Source organism: Microcaecilia unicolor, chromosome 1, assembly GCF_901765095.1.
Source record: "Microcaecilia unicolor chromosome 1, aMicUni1.1, whole genome shotgun sequence".
In the NCBI taxonomy this organism is placed as follows: domain Eukaryota; kingdom Metazoa; phylum Chordata; class Amphibia; order Gymnophiona; family Siphonopidae; genus Microcaecilia; species Microcaecilia unicolor.
Genome location: NC_044031.1, coordinates 448772172 through 448793037, shown reverse-complemented (window position 1 = coordinate 448793037; position 20866 = coordinate 448772172). Strand labels below are relative to the sequence as shown.

At 41.6% G+C, this 20866-nt stretch overlaps 1 long non-coding RNA gene across 1 annotated transcript; it reads left to right on the top strand.

Annotated features, from left to right (window-relative positions):
- The first annotated feature begins 7322 nt into the window (after positions 1 to 7322).
- Positions 7323 to 19723, top strand: LOC115460330. The gene is made up of 3 exons (XR_003940464.1): positions 7323 to 7333; positions 14926 to 14934; positions 19649 to 19723. It is a non-coding gene; the product is annotated as an uncharacterized LOC115460330 (long non-coding RNA).
- The last annotated feature ends 1143 nt before the right edge of the window (positions 19724 to 20866 follow it).

The following is a 20866-nucleotide window of genomic DNA, read 5'->3' as shown; positions in this document are numbered from 1 at the left end:
GCTTGTTCACCCCTTCAAAGAAATGTAATAGATTGGTGAGGCAAGATTTCCTCTCCACTAAATCCATGTTGGCTTTGTCTCATTAATCCATGCTTTTGAATATGCTCTGTAATTTTGTTCTTTATAATAGCCTCACCGGTTGATAATTTCCTGGATCTCCCCTGGAACCTTTATTAAAAATTGGCTTTACATTGACCACCCTCCAATCTTCCGGTACCACATTCGATTTTAAGGATAAATATTACTAACAATAGTTCTGCAAGTTCATTTTTCAGTTCTGTTAGTACTCTAGGATGAATACTATCAGGTCCAGGAGATTTGCTACTCTTTAATTTGTCAAATTGCCCCATTACATCCTCTAGGTCTATAGAGATTTCATTCAGTTTCTCCGACTCCTCAGCTTTGAATACCATTTCTGGCACCAGTATCTCTCCCAAATCTTCCTCAGTGAAGACCGAAACAAAGTATTGATTTAATCTCTCCTCTATGGCTTTGTCTTCCCTGATTACCCCTTTTACCCCTCGGTCATCTAGCGGTCCAACCGATTCTTTTGCCGTCTTCCTGCTTTTAATATACCTAAAAAAAAATTTCTATGTGTTTTTGCCTCCAACTAACTGCTGGATTCTGCATAGGTTGCCCAAATTTGGGTGTGAAATTTTGAGTGCGTATCCCAGATCCCTGCATAACCTAATTAGCCAGTTAGGTGATAACAATCAATTATTGGTGTTTACAAGAACTTAATTGGCAGTAATTAGGAATTACATGCAGATCTGCCCTGTGCCCTATTCTATAACATGAATGCCTCAATTTCATAGTGCCCCTTTTACTAAACTGTGCTAGTGATTCCCGGCATGGCAAATGCAATGCATCCCATTCAATTCGAATGGGCTTTGTTGCATTTGCCTTGCGGGAATCGCTAACACAGATTAGTAAATGGAGCCTATAGTGTGCCACTGCAAAGAGGCATGACAATGGGAGTGGCATGAGTAGGTCAGAGGCATCCCCAGAAATTAGTTGTGATATTATAGAATACCTGCATTTCCATATCTAACTTCCATCAGGAAAGTATGAGTGTTTATTTACTCCTGCTTTTGGCAGGCATAAATACTTGTGCCCAAAGTTAGACATAAAGGGAAAGATTCTAGATATGGTGCCTGAAAAATCCGCATTGAAAAAAATTAAGCCTAGCCATATTTTGTAAAGTACACCTACATTTTATAGAATAGCACACGGTATACAGAATACGCTGAGTGGCTTGCCATGTGACCAAATTAGGCCATATTTTACTTGGTGTAAATATCAATGCCTAAATTAGGCACAGAATGAGTTAATTCTACAATAATGCATATAGATTTTAGAAACACCCATACTCCGCCCATGGCCATGCCCCCTTTTCAACTATGTGACTTAGAATTTAGGTGCACCACCTTATAGAATACACTTAGGGGGTCTTACTAAAGGTTAACTCGAGTTATCTGCAGCAGGTCCCATTTTATTCCTATAGGCCCTGCTGCAGATTAGAGCTAATCTTTAGTGAAAAAGACCCCCTTAGTGAGTACTGTGCGTAAATCTCAATTAATGCAAATTAGTGCTGATAATTGCTTGTTAACATCCAATTAACAGTTCTGATTAGCTAGTTAACCAATTAAGTTATATGCGTTGGGCCCAATTCTATATATGGTATCTAAAATTATCACGTGCTAGGCAATTATACCTAAACATTTACATGTGGTATTTAGAATACACTTAGGCATAGTTCATGTGACTGAATCTACGTGCATCCATTTATGCCAACAAAAAGCTGGTGTAAATCCCTGCATGTAGATTTAAGTGCACTAACCCATATTTTATAACAACACACGTAGATTTTGGAATGCCCACAAAACACCCATTTTCACACCCCTAACCATGTCTGTGTTTTTGTCTGTGTGCGTTAGAATTTAGATGCAGTACATTACAGAATACTCTTAGCAATATACGCAGGTAAATTCTAATTTTTGCCAATTAGTGCTCGTTATTGCTTAAGAGCTGTTAACAATGCTTAACACCTTGTTAAAACAATTAATCTATGTGCATAGTTATAGAAAATACCTAGATTTACACACAGAATATAGCACGGCTCTAGGCACGCTAAACAGAATCCGGGGGTTTGTTATTAAACTTCAGTTTCTGCATGGATTTTTAGGCATTACCAACCGCCGTGAAGACTACATATGACCACCTAAACTTCTGGAAGCTCCTAAAAACTAACCTGTTTGAAAAGGCATACCCAAACGATCCAACTTAAATGCCTTAACCCTGCAACACAACAACATAAAAGCTCATACTGGACGTAACATAACCCTTCGCCCTTATGATCCCCAATGTATCTATCACAAATTAACTTTACCATAACCTCATTCTGTATTAGTTCATATCGGTATTGGCGATCACCTATACTGTACTATGTAAGCCACATTGAGCCTGCAAATAGGTGGGAAAATGTGGGCTACAAATGTAACAAACAAATAAATAAATAAACAGAATCTGGGGGAAATGCATGCTATGTTAGTATTCTGTAAAGGTCGTTCCACACAGAGCTCTTTTTGCAGAATACTAGCTTAGTGCAGATCATCCCAGCACCTAACTTTGGGCACCATTTACTGAGTTTCCCCCACAGCCCATATTTAAGGGGTCAATATTTTAAGGGTTTTCTTCTTCTTCTTTGTTTTTTTGCATGCCCCACTCTAATTTTTCCATTAGCATGTGGGACTTACTAAAAAGTAATTCAGGTGCACTTAAAACAGAAGCACTTACCACCTCCTATTTAGGTGGTACTAAGTGCTCCTGTGTTAACCCTGTATTATCCAGTTACCACATGCTAATGTAAACATGCTAGCTGGATAATGCTTCCATACCCATTCCCTGCCCAGGACATGCCCCTCCCCCCAAAAAAATACAAAAACAAATGCATGATTATTGCTTGCTGACAGGTAGATTACTGCAAAACACTTCAATGTGTCTTACGATAAGCCTTTTTCTCACATGAAGCATGCATTAGCGCTTAACGTGATTCAGTAAAAGAGCCCCTTAATAAGCTAATATCCAAAGGAAAAAGTTATGTTTGATAGATGTATTCCAATTATAATCCTGAAATGAATAAATGTCTAATTAAGTATTTGACCTCTTCACAAAAACAGCAAAATTAATAAACTTAAAAACTCAGCACTAATTTTAAATTGATGCATTCCTCAATAGAACACACAATGGAGACAATGCTTAATAAACAGATTATGCATTTTGACTTAATGCACAAATTTATGACTGTAACTCTTGCCCTTGTCAAGGATCATAAATATTGCGTGCCTATTATCTTCACATTCAATAGCACCTGCTGCAAAAACCACATTAAAATCCCATTATGTCATTTACATATTTACTGGATCTATCAAATCAAATTAAGCAAGTCATTTTCCCTACACATAAAGAAAAAAAAAGAAAAGAAAATGCTGTCTTATGTTGTTCAACAGACTACTGAGTAAGGAACTCTTTTACTAAAGTTTAATGCAGATAAGTGGAGATTATGGAGTTCATTTTTGAAACAGAAAAACATCCAAAAAAGGGCACAAAGATGTTGTTCTATGCAGTTCATCTAAATCTCAAGGGGGAATGCTGGAGGCATGTTTTGGGCTGGTCTAGGGCGGGCTTACAATTTGGACGTTCTTCTGCCATAATGGAACATTGTAAAAAAAGGCATAACCTTTCCCTTAATTCCCCAGTGATCACTGACTCTCTCCCACTCCCCCTAAGAGGTGAATGTCACAGTACACACCAGGCTCTATGGCAGTTGCAGATATAATGGCCATTCCTCTTACAGCAGCAAGCAGGTCCCTGGAGTAGCCTAGTGGTCAGTGCAGTGGACTGTAGAGAAGAGGACTCAGGCCCATATCCCACTCTAACTGGTACACTTGTGGTGAAAAGTGTGAGCACCCCCAAAACCTACTGAACCCACATATAGGTAACAACTGCAGGCTTAAGGGCTATTGTAGCGGTGTACAGTTAGGTGCAGTACATTTTTTGCTATTTCTGGAGGGCTCACAATACAACATAAGGGAGTTATGATGTGCTGTATACCTGGGACCTTTTATGTGAAGTTCATTGCAGTGCACCCAGGCTGTCCCACTGCTCTGCTGGGATGCATGGGTGGCCAGTCTAGTAAGACTGCTGGCCTCAAACATCCCTATGGCTTGTTTTGGTGCATTTTTCCTTTGGATGTGTTTTGTTTGAAAATAGCCCTTAACAAAAGATGCACTGAACACAAAAACATCTAAAATAGGGCAATTTTCAAATCAAAAATACATTTTTCTGGTTTGAAAATGATCGTGTTTGGCACTGGATTAGATGTCATATCAAAAATGCCCCTTAGCATATGCTAAATGTTGTGCATTTTGTTTTATATCTATGGGCAATGTGGCACTTAGCTTACTGTAATGTCTGTTAGCACATGCTAAGCTTTAGTAAAATGGACTATAAATAAGTACTGTGAGCAACCCTAAAAAATAAACATTCATGCTGGTTCATCAAGGGCAATGTGTTTCTTAGACCCATGTTTCATGTTAAACATTTTAATAAAAGGGCTGAAAAGGCCATATTTATAACAGCCTGACACTATGCTTGCAATGTACTTTAACAAGCCAAAATGAAATGAAACAAGCACAGCGTCTCTTCCACATCCAGGAAAAAGATTTTAAGAACAGCTCATTAGTTCTGCCTCCACCTCCTACCTCCCTATTCCAATTGGGTGTGTAAATGCTAGGTCAGTGGATCCTCTGTTGAACGAAGCCATGTTTCAGAGACCAGCAACAACCAAAATTGTTTCTCCACCGGCCAATCCCTAATAACACCAGTTTTATTGACCACTGGTGTTATTAGGGATTGGCCGGTGGAGAAACAATTTGGGTTGTTGCTGGTCTCTGAAACATGGCTTCGTTCAACAGAGGATCCTTTATGCAATGCTTTATGTCCCCTGAGTTACAAGGTCCTTTATCAAACGAGAGCTAAACAGAGAGGGGGTGGAATTGTCATCATTTAGAAGGCCGTCTTCAAAGTAGAACTATTGTCCCAACTGAATTCTTCTGATCTCAAGATTGTTGCTTGCAAATTAAGGGGTCCTTTTACTAATCCACGGTAAAAAGTGTCTTAATATTATCGGGATATCACCCAACTCTAAGATCTGTCTGATCACCTTTGTATAGAATGCTCGATCAAAGGTATTTGGGGCATAGAGATTGCACAATAATACAGGTTGACGCTCAAGGGTTACCGAGGCCAGAACATATCTGCCCTCTGGATCTGCGATGACTTTCTTAATCTCTAAATGCAAACCCTTCCTGAACAAGATTACCACACCTCCCTTCCTTCCCACCGCCGGGGCTTCTACAAGGTCACCCACCCACCATCTTTTGAGTTTGACATGTTCTGTCGCGGAAAGATGTGATTCCTGCAGGAAGGCAACGGAGGTCCCCCTGTCTCTAAGTAAATTTTATGCCTCTTGATTGGGGATTGAAACCCTCCAACATTCCAAGTGGTAAATGTTAAATTAGGCATATTATCCTACCCCTGATCTCTCCTTATAGGCAATATCACCAAGTGCCTCCCATCTCTGAGATTGGTTTGTGAGAGAGTGTCCCAGCCACCACCCTCCCCACAGCCATGTATGTTCCCCCTCGCCTACTTCCCGGTCCGGTGTCTCTGCATACTTTGAGCAACGCCTTCCCCCTCTACAACCCCCCTGATCTCTAGACTCCCCCCTCCCCCCCTTCCCTTCGCCCCCTAATCCTCCCATTTGGTTCCCCGAATCCATTCCGTTCTGGACTTAGAGCTACCCTCCCTTCTATTATACAAATCACCCAATCCCTTCTCCTCGCGTCAGTTCCATCTCTTTCCCCAATTCCCCTAAACATAGACATATACATTGCCCCTAGAGAATCTGTCAGCCATACATCCTGTCAGCCACTCCTCAATCCTTCCACTTCCACTGCGTGACTTAGAGGGGCATAATTGAATGAAAACGCCTATCTCCATGGGCGTTTATCTCCGAGAACGGGTCAGTGAAGGGGCGGACCGAACCGTATTTTCGAAAAAAATAGACGCCCATGTTTTATTCAACAATGTGTGAGCTGGGCGTTTTTGTTTTTCAGCGATAATAGAAAATGAAAGCGCCCAGCTCAAAAACGAATAAATCCAAGACATTTATTCGTGGGAGGGGCCAGGATTCGTAGTGCACTGGTCCCCCTCACATGCCAGGACACCAACCGGGCACCCTAGGGGGCACTTTTACAAAAACAAAAAAAAAGGTCAAAGAGCTCCCAGGTGCATAGCACCCTTCCCTTGTGTGTTGAGCCCCCCAAATCCCCCTCAAAACCCACTGCCCACAAGTCTACACCATTACTATAGCCCTAAGGGGTAAAGGGGGGCACCTACATGTGGGTACAGTGGGTTTGGGGGGGGGGTTGGACGACTAATAAGCATTAAGCAGCACAATTGTAACAGGTAGGGGGGATGGGCCTGGGTCCACCTGCCTGAAGTCCACTGCACCCCCTAACAACTCCTCCAGTGACCTGCATACTGCTGCCAGGGAGCTGGGTATGACATTTGAGGGTGAAAATGAAAATGTGTGAAACATCATTTTTTTGTGGTGGGAGGGGGTTAGTGACCACTGGGGGAGTCAGGGGAGGTCATCCCCGATTCCCTCCAGTGGTCATCTGGTCATTTAGGGCACTTTTTGGGGCCTTATTCGTGAAAAAACAGGGTCCAGGAAAAGTGTCCTAAATTCTAGCTAAAAACGTATACTTTCTTCCCATTATCGGTGAAATGCGCCCATCTTTGTTCGGCAGATAACCATGCCCCAGTTCCGCCTTCGCCACACCTCTGACACGCCCCCATAAACTTTGTCCGCATTCGCGACGGAGTGCAGTTGAAAACGCCCAAAAATCGGCTTTCGATTATACCGCTTTATTCGTTTTTGTGAGATAAACGTCCATCTCCCGATTTAGGTCGGAACTTGGGCGTTTTTCTCGTTCGATTATAAGCTGGTTTGTATATTAACATAAGGGATAAATACTATAACGGGTATACACTCTGTTCTCCCCATTCAAGTTTTGTATTCGATCCTTGGCTTCTCAGCCAGATCGTCCTTGACCACACTTAGCTGCTGGAGAGGGCATCCTTTATCATTTTCAGTGAATCTCTGTAGGATAAACCAGTGCCACTCCGCCCTGTGTAAGTATGTCATCCTAGGCTATGTTTTTGTCTCCATAATGGTAGAACAACATACAATTCCCACTCAACTCCAGTCTGTTACCGCTTCTAACTGAGCAGCCACGCAGCCGAGAATAGAAAGTTCGCTCTCTGTTTTATGTGAGTCTGAACAGCCTCCCCAATAGCGCTCAGTCCATACACTCGTTACCTTTTAACACCTGCCTCACTCTGGTGCCCTGCATTGATCCATTTATGACCATGCTTCCTCTAAGGTAGCAGAATGAGGCTACGGTCTCCATCTGGACTCTCAATCACGCAGATTATTAAAAGATAGAGTGGGATTATATTCCAGAGAATCTTAAATTTATCACATTACCCCCCTCACTTCATTCATCTCTTCAGTCATCCAGTCCTTCAGACATTCAAACAACCCCCCCCCCCCTCCGTTCCTTATCTTACCAAACATGCTGATAAACAATATACTGTTAAGTTGCTGGGTTCAGTATTGAATATGTTTCCAAGCACCTGGCTTAATAGACTGTACTGTCACGACCAGACTATATCTACTTGTCTGGTTCTTGTCAGTTTATTTTTGTCTTCTGTTAGATATACCCGTTGATAGGGCTGTTGTGCACTGTAAGTGAATCCCATGTTGCTATGCCCTGCAGCTTCCAGAACATCTATAGGGCACGCTGTTCCCCGCCAAAATCCAGCCCATCTCATCCTATATCTCAAGGGCTTGTGACTGTCAAACAGAAAGTTTCCACCAATTTTAAAGTCAAACCATCTATTGTACCTGCCTTCCATATAGTACTGCTTATGCTGGCTGCTGTCTGTCGCCCTGCAATTTATTCACATAGGTCTTCGCCTCCTCCACGCGATCAAAGAAGACCACCTTGCTGCCATCTTGAATTCTCAATCGGGCCGGGTATAGGACACTGAAACGGCAGTTCATTTCAAACAATTTCGAGCAGAGTGGTACAAAAGCCTTTCTTGCCGTCGAAATCTTTGCCGAGTAGTCTTGGAAACATAAAAATTTTTGGTTCTGATACTGCAAGTGCTTCCCTCCTCGCAGCGCCTGCAAAATCTTCATTTTATGGGCATAGTTGAGCGCCTTGAAGATGACTGTTCTAGGGTGACCTCCTCCTGTCGGCCGCTGTCCCAGCCGATGTGCTCGCTCCACTTTAAATTCTCCAGCCATGTCTGGGAGCGCTGCTGCTTGCGGGATCCAGGTTTCCAGGAAGTTCTGCAGGTCCTTGACAGGAAAAGCCTCTGGGAGTCCGACCAGGTGTAGATTGTTTCACCTCGATCTGTTCTCCAGATCGTCAATTTTTTCTTCTAGTTCCTGCACCCGTCGAGATAACTTTGGGTGCTCTGTTGAAATTTTCTGTAGCTCGTCCTCCACCGTCCCAAGCCGCTGCTGCGCCGCTTGTATATCCGCCATCTTGGACACGTGTCTCTCCTCCATGCCATCTAGCTTATCGATGATTCTTTGCAGCTTAGTGTCCATAGCTTGCTCCACCGGCGCTTTCACTTCTGTAATAATTTCCTCAGCCCATTGCGAGCTCGGTGTGGGGGACGGCGGCGAACTTTTCTCCACCATCTTGGGTTCCACAATCCGCCCTTTTTCGTGACTCTCTTTGCGTGTCGATTTCATTGCCATTCACCCTCGCTCAAGTTCCTCACCACTTCCCTTCGATATAGGATCGTCTGCACTAGGCATTAAGCTATGGGGCTAGGTTTAGGTGGCGAAAAATTTGCTGGATTCTCGGGTGCTCCGGAGCAGCAACACTTCCCCTCCTTACTCCTCCATAGCCCAACCGGAAGTCCTGGCTTTGGGTTTAAAAAGCAATACCATGTGCATGTAAGGTCTGGGTAAATGAATTAAAACCATCAGAGTTTTAAGCAAATTTCCCAAATATGTCATACTTGGTAGCAATAATGAAACATTCATGGAATATTCACATAGCAGGCAGCCAACAGATTTATACAGGCAGCTCCTTGTGACTCTGGGCAAGTCACTTAATCCTCCATTGCCCCAGGTACAAATAAGTACCTGTATGTAATATGTAAGCCACATTGAACCTGCTATGAGTGGGAAAGCGCGGGGTACAAATGTAATAAAAAAAAAAAAAAATAGGTGCGTGTTTTGGGTGTGCGCTGAAATATTTTTCAGCACATGTACCAAAAATGCCTTTTTTCTCCCAAAAAATGGACGTGCGGCAAAATCAAAATTGCCGTGTGTCCATTTTTGGGTGTCTGACCTTACCACCATAGACCTAGCGCTAAGGAATCTGTATGATAACGACCTACGTGCATCATATACCACTTGATGCATGTCCGCTATGCGTGGCAGAATAAAAAATATTTTTCAGACGCGCATAGCGGACGTGTGCCAAAAATGAAATTACCTCAAGAGCCACATGGTAGTTGGGTGGTAAGTTCATTTTGGCGCACGTTGGGCATGCGTAGATGCTTATGCGGCTTAGTAAAGGGGGCCCTAAACGATCCTGTGTTGCTGGAGTCCATATGCCTTGTTCTGTTCTATTGCCCTCCAGGAAGCTGGTCTGGCTCGGAAAGCTGTTGTACTGAATTCCTCTCAAATATTTGCATTGAGTTTGCTAATGTTTTATTAGTAGGTGTTATTAATTTGGATCTTAATAACCCTAGAGATGTTAAAACAAAGAACTTACATGATTTTCTTGCCTTCTGGTGATACCTTCTGCCACATTGACAATCCTCCTTTATTAGGGGGTCATCTGCTGGATCTGCTGGCTTATAGAACTGTACATATGGAGAATTTCTATCCTGGTGCCATGTCCCTTGGTAAGACCATAAGACTCTGTAGTCCACTTTTTACTGGAGGGTAGCTGCTAGATCTTTTCAGTCCATGGTCACCTCTCCTCCTTTTAAATCAAGAGGCAGAATTGATCCTGTAAAATTCTGGACTGGAATCTTTGATAGTCCACAGCTTCCAGACTCAGACAGCGAGGATTTCTTGTGTAACTTGGATTAGTTATGTGGCTCTACCCTGGATAGTTTGGCTCCCATCAAAGTTTTGCCCAAACTCACCCATAGGTTGTCACTCTGATACAATCAAGATATTCTCCTCCTGTAGACGCATTGTAGAAAATTAGAGAGAAAGTGGTCTAGATGAGAATAAAATGCTTTGGAGGAAAGCTATCAGGGATTATAAGAAAAAAGATGGTAGAAGTTAAAACCCTCTACTATAAAGAGCAAATTGGTTGCAACCACTTAAATACCCATGAGCTCTTTAGCCTTCTCAATAGGCTTCTGTCGACCAAACATTTAAACTCATTAACTGTAGCTACTCAGTCTGCTAATCAATTAGCCACATACTTCGAACAAAAAGTAACTAAAATTAGGGGGGCTGTACTATGACTTAAGGCCAATAACATTCAATTTCACATCAAGCAGCCTAGTCTGGATGCTGGTATTACAGCTAACTGACTGTGGTCCTCTTTTCTGCGATCCACTTATGAGACTGTCAAATCCTTTCTCAAAAATAATTCTTCCTCACATTGCCTTCTGGATGCTTGTCCAAAGTTATGTATTAAAAACTGCACTGAAGGGATTCATTGACCTTCCTCAAGCTCATATCTCATTTATACTAACTCAGGGTGCTTTTCCGCAGTGGAAAGTTTCCATATTACTTACCCCAATCCCTAAAAGCATCTCTTCTTCACTGAGAGACATTATTAATTACAAGCCTGTTGCTTCTATCCCATTGTTGACTCAAGTAGTGGACGGAATAGTTGGTACTCACTTTCACCTTTCCTATTTCTCCCTCTTGCATAAATCTCAGTCAGGCATTAGGTCTTGTTATAGTACAGTCTTGACTACCTTAGTATCTGATTTTAGGAAAGCAATCATTCTAGGCTTTAAGTTTTTAGTGATGCAATTTGATATGTCAAGTGCCTTTGACATTGTTGATCATGAGTTGCTTTTAGGCCTGTTGGACTAATTTAGACTGTGTGGTAAGGCTCACTAATGGTTCTGCTGCTTCCTAAAATCTAGATCATATCAGGTGAAGTTGTCAGGTTCTCTCTCACCCTCCTAGTTTCCTGACTGTTGGGTGCCACAGGGCTTGCTGCTATCTCCAATCCTGTTCAATGTTATGATGGCTCTGTTAGGTGAAAGATTGGAGGCAGCGGGGTTCTGCACTTTCATTTATGTGGACGATGTCACAATATCTATCCCATTCAAGACTGGTCTTCCAGAAATTGTTCCTAAGATTAGGCTTAGCCTTCTTTCAAATTTAAATTTTAGTTAAATAGAGGTAAAACTAATTTTCTTGTGTAACCAACCCCTTTGACTGCACCATAGATAATAATTTTACCATTGACAATGCGTCCTAAACTCTAGACACTATGCTTAGGACACTGGGTGTATTGACAGTCACTTCACGTTGGCGCCTCAGGTTTCCTCAGTAGTGAAAAAATCCTTCAAGTGCTTTGGAAACTGAGGAGATTCAGATCATATTTCTCACCTGCTGTCTTTAGATTGATAGTTCAATCCTTGGTTTTAACTTAATTCAATTTCTGCAGTTCAATCTATGCTGGATGTAAAGATGGTGTCCTAAAATGACTGCAAATGATCCAAAATACAGCAGCTAGGCTTGTCATCAAGGTATTGAATTTTGATCGAGCCATTATTATGCAAGCACTGGCTGCTCATTAAAGCCAGGATTATTTTAAAATGATGGGCTCTGTTTAATAAACCATGCTAGAGGCACACTAGCATTTTTAGCATATGCTAAATGCACTAAAAATGCTAACACAACTTAGTAAACAGGGCCCTAAGTATTTTTGTCTTTCAAATATTATATGGCATGACACTAGATTACATGCAGCCCTTTATAACTATTCTCCTATGCAATATAACCTCTGGTTCTAGGGACTACCTTAGACTTCATCTTCCAGATTGCAAGAGAGAGTATGCTATAAGTTGATTCACTCTACAGACTTTAGAGACCAAGGTGCCAAGTGGTGGAACTCACTGCCAATGGCAATCAAGGGTCAGCCTGATTACTTGGTATTTCACAAAAGACTGAAAACTTTCCTTTTTCAGAGGTTTCTACCCATTGATGGAGTGTATTAAATTGTAACTGGCCATCCTTGGTTTATGTTTTAGTTCTTTTTTGTATCTTATTTATGCTACTCTGCTCTTACTTGATATTTTGTTTCTTGTATTGTAAACTTTGCCTGTTGTTTTATTTATTGTAAGCCACATTGAACACAAGTATGTTCAGGATAATGTGGAGTATAAATGTCAAAGTACGTAAGTAAATAAATAAATAAATTTGCCTTGTTTTCTGATCCCCTTTGTCTATCCCATGCATTTTTTAATTCACTCACCATTTTTGACTCTATCACCACTCCTGGAAGACCACCATCTTTGTGAAAAAGTATTTCCTGACACTACCTCGGGGGGGGGGGGGGGGGGGGGGGGGAGATTCATCAAGGTGCAGTAAAAGTTTGCCTTTTACCATACCTTGTTTGCCTGTAGGATTCAACAAATTGCTGGATTCCGGTAACGCAGATTGCCGAATCTTGCCTTATAGGAATAATGCTATTTTTAAGCTCTTGTGGCCCAGGAACATTGTACCACAAATCTGCAGCCCAATGCTCCTGTGGCATAAGTCCCCTAGTCCTCCCTAAACCCACAACTAACCCCCTCTGCATAAGTCCCACTCACCCTACCCAGAGGCTATTTGAGAAATAGCATTTGTGGTTCGAGGGGGTGAGGTCTTGCAGGTTCTTGGTGTCTAGGTGATCATGTGGGGAGTTTTGGGGTCTTCAGGCAGATGCTCCTGCCCAGTCCAGCACCATAATAACAAATCTGACCCCTAGTGGTAGTTATGCATGACTACTGCTAGAGGCACCATTGTGACTGTGACACTGAACTAGACAGAAGTGACTTGGAGTTGCTCCTAGCCAAAAACCTTCCAGACTTCCCAGACCCCTGGAAGACCCCCCCCCCCCAGACCCCAAGAATCTCAAGGACCACCAATGCTATTTCTCAAGTAGCTCTTGGTGGGGTGGGTGGGACTTGTGCAGGGGGGGTTAGTCAGGAAGTGCAGGGAGGACTGTGGGGACATTTTTATTGTGGTCTGAGAGCAGGCTGCAGCTCTGCAGCCCAATGTTCCTGGGCAGTACAATAGTTCCAGCAGAAAGCTGGGTTTTTTTTTTAACCATGATTTCTGGGCCCTAATACGACTTGTGGTATATCATCATCACAAGTCACATTAGGGCATTTGCATAGTAATGAGATGCAAAACATGCATTTTCATATTTTGCATCTCATTACTACCTAACCCACGGGACTTAAATATTGCCATGGTATTTTAGGTCAGGCAGCATTAGGGTCTGCCATGGTATTTTAGGTCAGGCGTTAAGGTCTTTTATGTCATGTTGTTGTGCTAAGACCCAAATAACGAGACTTAAGGCCCTAATGCTGCTTGTTGAATCCCCTCCCCCCTAAGTCTACCTTCCTGAAACCTCTATTTATGTCCTCTAGTTCTACTGACCCTACATCTCTGGAAGAGGTTTGTTTGTATATTAATACCTGCTGCCTCTGATGTTACTTCCTTTTCCAAGGCAGGGAACCGGTGGAGTCGACAGCCACACAACTGCTCTCTGCACCCCCAGGAGGTAAGAGCAATGCACTTGGGGGGTGGAGTGGAGGTGATGGTTCGTTGGGGGCAGGGGGTGTAGCAGCGATCTGCCCAGGGGTGGTAGCTGACCTAGGAACAACACTGCACCTAACGCAGCCTCATAAACGCTTCATATTGTCATTTGTGCCACAAATAAAAGCAAACATAAAGAGACTGGTGAAATAGAAAAAAAAAGACTCTTACAAGAAGATACTATAATCTATCTTTTCATTGAAACCATGAGGTTCCATGGTCCTCACTTGAAATCTTATAGTCTGCTCTTAGCAACACTGCATCAATACCTCCCCTTCCAAAAGATCCATTAGCAACAAATAAGGTGCAAAGTCTGAGCTGTACACACAACTGTGATTTCTAGTGACACAACGTTTTCTTTTTATATAACTTTTGTGTTCAAGAATCCTGGTTTTGAATGTTCTTTTTGTTTTGCACATGTATAACAATGTTTCAAGGACAGAATTCCACATATACCACTGCTTCTGTGTTGGAATTTGAGCAAGCCTTTAGTACATAATACTTATTTTTTTTGTAGCTGGATGAATAATGATCTTCCATCTAACATCACCTGACATGCAATGCAGTTACCACATTTGAAATTACCTATATGTATACTTAAATTTCAGCAAAGCCTTTGAAACATTTCTTCAGTGGTGACATAAACTGATGGCTTGGTATAGACTCTAAAGTGACTGGGTTAGAAACTGATTGAGTGGAAGGCAACAAAGATTAGTGGTAAATAGAATTCACTTTAAGGATAAGGGCTTTACCAGTGGTATGCCACAGGAATCTGTCCTTGGTCTAATTTTTTTTTTTTTTTTTACCATTTGTATATGTGATATTATGGTAAGGTTTGCCTCTTTACTGATGATTCCCAAATCTTTTAGGCATGGATAAAATGAGGAGGGATCTATCAACATTTGAAGATTGCTATAGAATTTGACTGCTAAGAATTAATGCTAAAATGTGCAGGTTCATGCATTTGGGCTGCAAAGACCAAAGGGGTACAGTATAGGAAGAGCCTTTTCCATTACAGGACAGCTGCTTTTTCCATTGCAGGTCCATTCTTGTGGAATCATTTGCCCAGATGTTTATGTTTATGTAGGAATTTAGTACAGTTTAAGAAACTTTTGAAGACCTTTTTTTTTTTAAATACCCTGTGGTAGATACAGTGATGTGAGACTTTCCAGAGCACACTGCTTTATTTGTTTGGTGATAATGTGGTTTTGTATTTATCTTATACTTGTTTTTACTGTAATATTTTTAATATTTAGGGAAATATAAATTAATAAGATAAAATAAATAAGTAATCTCAATGCACAAGAAGAGAACGGAACCTGGGAGTGATCATATCTGATCACGTTAAGGTGGCAAAACAGGTTAAAAAAAAGATGACAGAAAAAGCCAGAAGGATGCTTAGGTGCCTAGGGAGAGGAATGGCCAGCAGCAAAAAGTTGCTGATAGAGTCTGTGTATAAGTCTCTGCAAAAGCCTTAATACATCTGTGATACAAATGCACAGAAGTTGGGCTTCTTTCAACTGAAAGGAAGCTCTGGAATGAAGAGAAATAAAATGAAGGTGAAAAGAGAGAGACTCAGGGGTAATCTAAGGAAATATTTCTTTATGGAAAGTATGATGGATGCATGGAATGGCCTCCCAGTGGAGGAGGTGAAGAAAAGGACCATATCTGAATTCAAGAAAAGATGGGACAAGCACAAAGGATCTCTAAAGGAGAGGAAGGGATCATAGTAGTTGATATGTATTGGTGGGCAGACTGTCAGACTTGTGAGTTCTTGTACCAAGCATTGCGCTGCTGAGCCCGGTACTTGGACCAAGTTCTGCTTGGTGGCCGGATAACCCCGGGTTTCACCTGCGTAGACTGCAGTTCCCCAGAAGTTGAGCCCCTAGGTGCGGGCGGCCTTCAGGACTTATGAGATGGAGCAGGATGCGGGGTGGTGAACATAATGGCCAGACAGGCAGCAGGCAAGAGAGTGATCCAGGTACAGGCAAAGTCAGTAGGCAGGCAGCAGGTCAAGAGAGTAATCCAGGTGCAGGCAAAGTCAGTAGGCAGGCAGCAAGCAAGAGAGTAATCCAAGTATAGGCAAAGTCAATAGGCAGGCAGCAGGTCAAGAGAGTAATCCAGGTACAGGCAAAGTCAGCAATGAGGGACAAAGTAGAGAAGAAGCATACTATGGAGCAAGTAACACCTACCAAAGTAGAAGCCAAAGCATGGAGTCCAGGAAGAGCTCAGCTGATAAAGTGCTGGTGTCTGACATCAGCAGGAAGCAGCAGGGAAAAGGAGCACAGCCATAGGACAAGAGCAGGGGAAGGAGGAACAGGAAGACCAATAGGAGAGAAGCAAGGGAAGCCAGGCAGAGATAGAGCAGATGCAGGTGCATGGAAGCAAAGCAATCAAGGAGCCTGCAGCCATAGAAGAACTACACACACATGGTTCAGGGCTATGCCAGTCAAGTGTGCATGTCGATGGGACCCTGCGCAGCCCAAGGACGCCACTTGCGTTGAGGTAGAGGACATGACACAGACTTAACATTGGCACTTGCACTGCATCCGTTCTCCATCTGTTCTCTACTCACACATGAATAAATCAAACTGGGCAACTTGTTTTGTTGGAAAACTAATTTTGGCCGCAGCGTTATTAATCAAATACTTATTATCATCAATATAAATAATAGATATTTACTTGTCACAAACTCAATTCAACCTTCACTTCAATTTATTCACTTGCCAAAGCTAGTCAGCGTCGACTTAGCCTTAATACATATTCCATCAAATGAATTAATTCTCAACACTCCACTTATAAGTGTGACCTCCGGTGACTTCAAGGCCTCACTTTTGCTTATGGCAGTTCCGCACTTGTGCGATGGGGCCCTCTTTGCAAATAGTGTTCACTGTCTCAAAAGAGTGCAGACTGTTATCAGTAAACAATAAAACATTAATTTTCATGTTTTTCTCTGCTTGTTTTCATTTGAGAAAGACATGGGATATGTTGTTGACATTTCCTAAAATGTTAAAAATGAGTGCTTATCCCAAAAGTATAGTGAACACATATTCACTGTCCATAAAAACACCCTCTCATAATCTTTCCAGATGGAAAGAAAAACATGTGCTTATCCCATAGTTACAATTCTCAGTTTCTCGTTTCCTAAATCCATTTTCTCCTGCAGATTCAAGGCATTTTCCTGTTAATATTTAAATTACATTTTGTAGTCTTCCAGGGGGCAACAATCAAGATTTTATGTGGGTAAACATATGTGTAGGCACATAAAGATGCATTTTGTTACCTGTTTCCTGCTTCCTACCATATGTGAGTACAGGTACGCATAGTCTGAAACAGCATGGGAGGTTTAACCCACAAAAATTTAAAAAATAAAAAATCTGAATCAGTGGAGTTACAGAGACTGAGAGAGTACACAGATTCAATTTTCAATTTTCTATTGCAGTGGTTCCCAAACTTTCTCGGGCCAAGGCACCCTTAGTATATCAGTAATTTTTTTCATGGCACCCCTAAGTCAAAAGAAATACCATAACAAAGTGTAACAGTTCTGCTTATTAAAGTAGTTAGGTCTAAACAATTAAATTGAAAGAAAAATAATATTTTATTCTTAAATAACCATAGTTACTTACTAATGAGACGTGTATGCCTGTTGAGCACTTCACAGCTTCTTCAATTTGGAAACATATTGGGAACTGCCACCCTCATTTCCTGTTCCACATTGATTGGACACTGTCACTTAGCAGAGGGTATTCATCTTTTGTTATTTAATACCAACTCATTGTTCCATGCTGCCAATTCGTTTTGTTTCTACAATCTTGTCTATAGACAGCTCAATAAGATCCTTTCAAACTGTGTTAGGTGCTCCTCAAAAAACTTATGGGTCAAATAAACATCATTGGATTTAAAAACTGCTGAACAGAGGGAAGCAATCTTTGCAGCCATGCAGTCGAAGATTCAACACATTCAGGTTTTCTAATGGGACGTGTGCGCCTGTTGGTCACTGCACAACTTCTCCAACCTTGGAATCAGATTGGACATCCTCATTTCCTGTTCCACATTGATTTTTATGCGGTACTTGTTAGCAACAGCTGAAAACCCTGCTTCATGGAGATATGTTGCAAATGGAATTAGGATTCGTTGAGCTTTAGTGCTTAGTAGAGGATATTCATCTTTTATTAATATCCAAAATTCAGTTAGTTCCATGCTGCCAAATTTTGTTTTTAAGGTCTTGTCACAAGACAGCTCAATAAGATTTTCTTCTTTACAGGTATATTCAGATGGGGCGTCAGCACGGAATGGGTCTTGGATCCATGCAAATTTCTCCATATCTTCAGGAAAGTATTTTTTTGAACCCTCTTATTAAACAGAGAGCACTCTGGGAGAAGAACAGTTTTAAGAATTGGTCAACATCATGGGAGAAGCAAAAATGAATGCTGAGAAGAGAGAGAACTAGTGCATCAAATTCAAAAATCTTTGTATCAAAGACAATACTGGGGGTTAATTCCATAACTGTGTGGCACATATTCTATAAAGGAAGATATACTAGTATTCTGTAAAGAAAGTAGAAGCCTAACAGCAAAATTACATGCCTAGTATTTAGGAGTAAGCACTTTCATCAATAAGTGTGTGTGCCTAAGTTCCGGTGACATGTGTGTTATTTATAGTATTCTATAAATCACACACAGAAGGGTGAATGCTACCCATTCTCTGCCTATACTCTGACTATGTGTATGTCTACCTATAAAATATGCACGATGTAAGATAATGTGCATTTTTACAGAATAATGACTAGGAAGAATTTTGGCATATACTCATGTAACTGCACACATACTCAAGTATGTACCATTATTCTAATGATATATGCGCATAATCAGCATTTAATTGTTCACATGTACTTTATAGAAATGTCCTCTTGATGTTTTTTAAAGACCTATATTTGGTTTTGTTTTTTGTTTGTTTGTTTTTTTTGAGGTAGGTAAGAAAAAAATATTGCTTGAAACCAGATTCCTGCTATATACTAAAAACAACAAAACACTTTAGAAGTGAGATAGAATTACTGTGAAAGATTTAAAACAAGTTTGTGCCGAAAACATAGAAATGACAAAATTATTCATAATTAACACCCAGCCTCTAATACTGCCACCTCCATATCCGCAAGCTGTTCTTAGTTTTCTTGAAATGTATTTACAGTTCTGCAGCTTTTTATCTTCATCACCTAAAAGAATGCACTCAAGTTTTATTTCTCTCCCAAGCTTCTTCATAGACTTGGAGGGGTGATGATTCGTCTAGGCCTTATATGAATATTATCTTTGCTCAGTTAGGGATCTTTTTACTAAGCAGCGTTAGACACTAATGCACACCTAACTCAGCAAAATAAAAAAACTGGAATATTTATGGGACATGTTCAGATGTCCTGTGGGCAGAGAGTGGACATTCCTGTGCCAGCCAGTTAGCCCATCTATATTACTGCACATTAACTAGTTAGCTCACAGATAATGCAGGAGCCCTACAAAATGGATGGCAGTAAGTGTTCACGCGGTAATTTTTTAAAATGGCCACAATTAGCAACATGAACATGTAGGGATATATGTCACTATATCACAAAAGAGAAAGAGAGCAATACTACCAAGTAATCAAAAAATGAAAAAAGCTCTCAAAATAGCTGTGGCACAGAAAAAAGTACTTGAATCTATCCCACTAAAGATTCTGTGCAGTGTATCTGTTCTAAGTTTGAAAATACAACAAGGGAAAAGTCTCAGAATTCCCCAACCTCCAGCCTATATATATATATATATATATTGTAAAGTGGATCCTCTTTTCTCCCAGGGTTGCAAACAACAAACAAAAAAAAAACACACTCCTGTATGGCTCCCCTTTTCTCAAAAGAAACAAAAATAAGGATCTCTCCCGGTCTCCTGGAGAGTAGCAGAAAAAAGAAAAAACAAACCCAGGGCTCAATTTCCACCCTGGTTTCAAAACCCAGTTCAATTTTATCCAAGCTTCAAAATACAGCTCAGTTTAGCCAGGCTTTCAAAACACAGTTCAGTTCTAGCCAAGCTTTCAAAACACAGCTCAGTTTAGCCAGGCTTTCAAAACACAGTTCAGTTCTAGCCAAGCTTTCAAAACACAGCTTAGTTTAGCCAGGTTTTCAAAACCACAGTTCAGTTCTAGCCAAGCTTTCAAAACACAGCTTAGTTTAGCCAGGTTTTTAAAAACCACAGTTCACTTTTAGCCAAGCTCCAAATACAGCTCAGTCCAGCTAGGCTTTCAAAAAACACTGTTCAATTTTAGCCAAGCTTTAAACACAGCTCAGTCCAGCTAGGCTTTCAAAACACAGTTCAATTTTAGCCAAGCTTTCGCTGAGCCAGAGCTGAAAAGTCCATCGGCTCTTCCAGGGTGTTCTCCGGTTCAGTCAACTCCATAGGGCAAGGCTCACTCTCTGCCTCTCTCTCCTCAGGAGCCCAATCCATATTCTCCTCACCCCGCCCTTCTCCCAGCTGCTCACCCTTTCTTTCATTAAAGCTCTTTTGTGGCTCTTCTTTCTCCACCCACCTGTTCCACCACCTCTTCCACCAGGTTGGAGAATCAGCCTTATTCCTTCCCCTGCGGCCCTCCTCTGGAGACTCCTGGGAATGCAGATAGTTTCTCTTATCCCCGGTCTCCCTCGGGGCATGCTGGGAGTTGTAGTTCTTTATTTCTAGTTTTTTTCTGGGGAATGCCTGCCTATAACGGGGGTATTCTGGCCTATCCCAGGGTTCCTTTGGGGCCTGTCCTCCATACTCTTTACATACCCTCCCCCTTAAATTTCCACCCCCGCATTCTTTTTCCTCCTCCTCAGCGTCAGGGACTCACCGAGCCTGAGAGCGGGTAGTGACCAACACTCTTTTTTCACTAATACACTCGGAAAAGGGGGGCCAGTCC